The sequence below is a fragment of the Mastomys coucha genome, unplaced genomic scaffold (genome assembly GCF_008632895.1).
Source record: "Mastomys coucha isolate ucsf_1 unplaced genomic scaffold, UCSF_Mcou_1 pScaffold12, whole genome shotgun sequence".
Lineage (NCBI taxonomy): Eukaryota > Metazoa > Chordata > Mammalia > Rodentia > Muridae > Mastomys > Mastomys coucha.
Window position 1 is genome coordinate 5,699,328 of NW_022196894.1, and position 6,000 is coordinate 5,705,327.

Here is a 6,000-nt window from a genome sequence, read left to right on the forward strand (position 1 = left end):
TATGTTCCAGCCTACTGATTTCTACTCTTCTATCAGGCCTGTGTCTTAGTTCTTGGTGCCACTGCTAAGCTGATGCACCACTATTGTGTAATTTTTTAAAAATTGCTCTTATTTTTTGAATTATGTCCAACTCTCTTTTCTTTTTCTTTCTTTCTTTTTTTTTTTTTGAAAAACTCCCAAAAATTTCATCCTGTATATAAGGTACTATTACATAAAGATATTCTTATATAAGGATATAAAAAATTCACATTGATCACATCCTCCCAATAAACTCATCCTCTCTACCTCCCCTTTCTGGTTTGCTCTCTTTGTCCTCACAGATAGCTTCATATCTGCTTTCATGTCATAGGTACATTCATGATTTTATGTACCTATATCAAATCTATGAAGCCCAAAGGAGGACAAACACACAATAGTAGTTTCTCTGGCTTAATTTTCTTAATGTAAATACCACCAGTTTATCCATATTCCTGCAAACGACATAGCTTTGTTCTTTATGGCTGAATAAAGTTCTATGTGTCTCTACAGCAGAGTGTCTCTACCCATTCCTCTGTGGCTGGAGACCTAAGTTGGATGCATAGTGTAAGCACTGGGAATCGTGCTGTGAGAAACATCGATGTTCAAAGATCTCCCTGATATGTTGACTTGGAGACTTTCGGTAAATGCCCAGGAGTGTTGTAGCTGGCACAGTCAGATGATTGATTGATTTCTTTGTTTATTTATTTATTTTTTTGAGAAACCCCCTACCTGTTTTTACAGTGATAGAACTGTGTTCACACACCCACCAGTCATGCCTAAGGATCCTCTTTTTGTGAGAGTGACCATATATCTCATTTGCTCACTTACATTACAGGGGCTTATCCAAGAGTCTGACTCCTGAAATTCCTCCATAAATCTTTACCAGCTTCTCTGTGGAGTAGGTCTACATAATCATCTAAATACTCTGCTTGAGGAAACTGAGGCGTGCAGAGTATAACAATGGGCCTCTGCTTGCCTTCAGTCCTGTTCTATGGACCATTATGTTATAATGATGCCTTCTGTCTAGTAAGCTGACTTTTGGTTTGTCAGGAATCTGCTGGCTGACTGGTACTGGATTTGATTCAATGAGCCTACAAGGTCAATACTCCTTGTTTTGGAATCGAATGATCACCAGTTTGTAGGTTTCAATACCATTTTGGCTGAAGTGGGCTTTGTTGGGAACATGGCAGTTGTGTTTTCCTAGTGTTCCCAGGTGAGTCCATTCACCCAGTGTAAGCTGACCTCCCAGTCCCTTCCCCCATGTGTCTCCAAGGCATCACCTCTGTCTTCACTTCAACTGTGTCTTTCTCCTAATGGCCTCTCAGGAGGATGTGTTTACCTTCTATGAATACCAGTTTTCTCCCACGCCTGTGCTTATAATTTTCAGAGCATTTAATACTCAGCCCTCTAATCTGCCATTTTATCTTGCCAGGCTTTTTGGTGTCGTTCAAATCAATTGTGATCTACTTGAGGCCACAAATTTTACACAAAGTGCCTACATACTTGATAGGTGAAAAATGAATTGGTAGGGCTAGGGATGCAACTCAGTTAGTAAAATGACTATCCAAAATGCATGAATCTATGGTCCCATCCTCAGTACTGCATAAACCGAGTATAGTGGTGCATATCTGTAATCAAAACACTCAGGAGGTAGAGACAGGAGGATCAGGAATTCAAGGTCATTGCCAGTTATATGCCAAAGTTTGAGGCCAGCCTCAGCTGCGTGAGATTCTGTCTCAAAACCCAATTCTAAGGTACAAAAATACTACTACTACTACTACTACTACTACTACTACTAGTAATACTAGTAGTAAAAAATGGATTATTTAATGGACTTAACAAATAAAGGGATAGTTTTATATATTTCATATCTCTTATCATTTCTGATGTATAAACCCCTTTCAGAAGTCAGGGAATATTCCTAGGGCCACAGGGTTTTATTTGAATGCCTCCGTCTATTCATTCATTCAAGCATGAGTGTCAGTGTTAAAACCATCATCTGCTTTAGTAAAGACTAGAGATAATGATATTTCAAAAATATCGATCTTGGAGACATAATCAAGCACAGTTATTCTTATGCTGGCCACCACTGGAATCATCTGAAAATAAGAGCTCCTCACCTAACCGATTGGTATAGCACTTACTATGAACCTGCTGTGTGCCACAGATAGAGGCATTTACTAAGTACTCCACAGACTGACAGAGTTCTCATTGCCTAATCCCAGGGTGTATGTTTTGATCTCTGACCATCGGCTCTCCTTTCCAGTTACTATATATCATCCTATAGACACATCCTGCACGATACTATTAACTTTCCTTGCAAAGCTTGAAAATGAAAGACTACTATGAAACACCGTATTTTCTGAGTTTTTCTAATTGTTCCTTTCTCATTTCCATATGGTAAACACTCATTATGCCTGTCATTAAACAGCATGAAAGACAATTTTTTTTTAAAAAAAATTTGACTTTTTCAATTGCAGTCTGGCATGAATGTTTTGATGCTGTTGTTTGGATATAAAAATAAAAGTTGAGTATAGAAATATATTATTGATTCCTGTCTATTCTTCAGACTCATACACTATTGATTAAAGCCCCAACACTTGCCTCTTCATCGTAAGGGATCAAATTTGTAGAGCTGCCAAGAACCAAAACTCTGGCATGAGGATTTTGATAGCTGGTGAGCCTGGCTGGAGCAATGCATATTCTTATTGGTGATATGAGTGGTCTTGACCGGGAGATGTCAGATTGAGTGCAGCAACAATTTGGATGCTCACAAAATCTTACCAGTCTAAGGATGCTGCATATGTTTCTGCATTGTAGGACTGGGTTGGTCATGGGAACTATAAGTGAATTCAGTGTGAGGGCCAGCAACTGAACTCTGACTAGTGTAGGCAGAGTGCATTGGATATGTAAAAGAGAATGGCTAGAGTTATTGATCCTAGAGGTGAGCCTTAGTTTTACTTGCATCTCTGTGGTCATTGTGTTTTCCACTGGAAACACGTTTTCACTGAGTAGCCATGCTTTTCCAGAGGCTTTCAGATTCAAATACCTCCTCTCCTTTTATTTTGCAATTATACCTGTCTTGCAGGTCCCCAGCACCTCACATTTACTTGTGAGTTGGAGACTCCGAACCACAGCTTTCCTCCATGGGAAATGATGTTGGAGAACAACATTGCAATATTAAGTCTTCCCTGTTTACCTGTGAGCTCTGGTGTGCTGACAGAAGCACTTAGCATCTATAAGCTCTAAGCTTCCTCTTTCTCTTGGACCAATATGTGTGGTGTGATGAATATGGAAGTAGAAGATAGTGATGGAAGAAAGATGAATTCCTATCCACTCCCAACAGTGAATCTGGGTAAGAGAAAAGAGGCTTAGCTTAGCTAGGTTTTTTAAAAAATCAACTTGATACAAGTTAGAGTCATCTGGGAAAAGATGTCCCAACCATCACCACTAGATCACCTGTAGGCAAATCTGTGAAGCATTTTCTTGAATAAAGATTGGTATGGGAGAGCTCAGCCTATTGTGGGTAGTGCCGATACTGGACTTGGCATCCTGGGTGCTATAAGAAAGCAGGATGAGCTAGCCATGAAGAGCTAGCCATAAGCAGTGTTCATAACTCTCTGTTTCAGTTCCTGCCTCCAGGTTTCTGCCTTGAGTTCCTGCCCACCTTTTTTTCAGTGATAGTGTGTGAGCTTTCTTCCCCAAGTTGCTTTTGGTCAGGGTGTTTTATCACAGTAGTAGAAACCATACATAACTAAGACAGACAGGCTTCAAACTATGAAATCAACACACAGTGGACCAGATGGACATAACAGAGAATAAGCTTAGATATCAAGGCTGGGCAAGGACTTGGTTGATGTTGATGTTGTCATTAAGGGCAACATATAAAGCAACACATCTGTCAGAAAGAAGCATGCACAGAGAGTTATTCTAGAGATGTTATCAAGCCTACTCAATATAACTCAGGCCGAGAAGGACATTGAGTGCCGCCATTGAAGTGGATGCACATTCGAATGGTTGCACATAGGGAATATGCTGTACACTGGTCTATACTTTGACTTTCTGCTCCTACTCAATTCTTAGTAAAGTTGGGGTGAAATGAACTTGTCATGGGTGGGTGATATGGATAAACTTGTATATTTGTATGTGTATGTACAGTGTGTGTGTGTGTGTGTGTGTGTGTGTGTGCAGGCATACTTGCCTATGCACGTATATTTGGAAATCAACATTTGGTGTCTGTACCTATTTCTTTTCATCTTATTTTGTAGAATAGGATCTTCCATTGAATGTTGGCTAGCTTGGCTGGCCAGCGAACCTCTTAGACATACCTGTCTCCATATCCTCAACTCTGGAATTATAGATATGACACACAAGATTCTATGCCTTGCTTTTATTTAGATTTGGGAGAATCTGAACTCAGAGCCTCATACTTAAGCAGTAAGCTCTTTCCCCACTGAGCCAGCTCCCTCATCTCATGTGTACATTTTTTAGGGGGTAAAGCAAGTGTGTATCAAGAGACTGAAAGTGTGAGCCTATGACCTCACCACTGCTCACAGATGGGCATGTATGTGGTTTTATATAGAATAATATCTATCACAAGGCTAATTGTAGTAGCAAAAAGTTGAGCTTATGTAATGTCTGGCCATAGGGCAATGGGAATAATATTCATTATTATGGGTCAGTTTTTATATCAAATAGTATAACTTATAAAAGTATAAAGTGGCATGAAGAAATACTCAGCTGTGCTATCTCCGAGGGAAAGGCTTTCTGTTGTTTCAAAGTGCCTCCTTAATATTTTCATTTATAGTATAAATTCATGCTGCTCTTAACTGTTGTGAGAGATGATTCTCATGGCTAGTGGTTAATGCAGAGACTCATACTGTTTGGAGTGCTAAGTACAGATAACTTTGCTTGCTCAGCTGTGCATACTTCATCTCTATCAAACTCCCTTATCCAAGGACCAAAGGACACTACAGAGGAAAGGGCAGAATGAATGTAAGCTGGAGGGTGGAGAGAAGATCTGAGAAATACTGTCTCCTGGACATGACAGATCAGTTGAACACATGGACTTGCAACAGCTGTAGTTACCTACACAAGACCTGTGCAAGATCAAGCTAATCATAATTCCAGTGTGGGTCAGGGAAGAACCCAAAAGGCCCAAGACTCTATCCATAGCAGAAATGCTATTGTGGGGCAAGTGAAACCATGTCATCAGAGAAAAACTGGGAAGGTTGAGCAAACTCAGAAACCCCAGTAAATTTTCATATCTGAGAATGGTAGTCATTTCATTTACTCCCAACTCAGTTCCTGTACTGGACCACATGACTATGACACCCCACATGAAGATTGTGACCACTAGTCATGTAGCACAGAGCACAGAGTTCTCTATGATAATGAGGTACTGAGATGGGCCAGTTGCTAGTGTTTAGCCAATAAGCTTCTTGTCCTGGACATTCCTCTCTGCAAAAGGTTTGGTCTACCCTGAGGAAGTTGTATGCATCATTTTCATCATGGATCAGTAGTTTAGACAAAAACTGCCTTTCTCATCAAGAACGGGTGTTGGGGGAAGCCTTCATCATACAGGGACCGTAAAAGGCTGAGGGAGTGGGGAGTCACTTTCTTTTGGACACATGATGGCTAGTATAGGATGTCCATGGTCCAGTGGGTGACCCACATCCATGCAAAATAGACGTGGATATATATTATCATTATACATTGCATAATTATACATATATATTATATAATATTATATATTATACATATATATTATATTATACACATTATACATATATATTATCATTATACATTGCATAAATGTATGATTTTCTCCTTTTCAAAGGAGAAATAAAAATATTATGTCAAAATATATATTGTGTATTTTTATTCCTAAAACCAGGCAACCACAATGCCAAGTGAATACACATAAGACAAGGTATTTTTTATATCACAGAATCTAGAATTTATTAAGTGATTTTCAGTGTG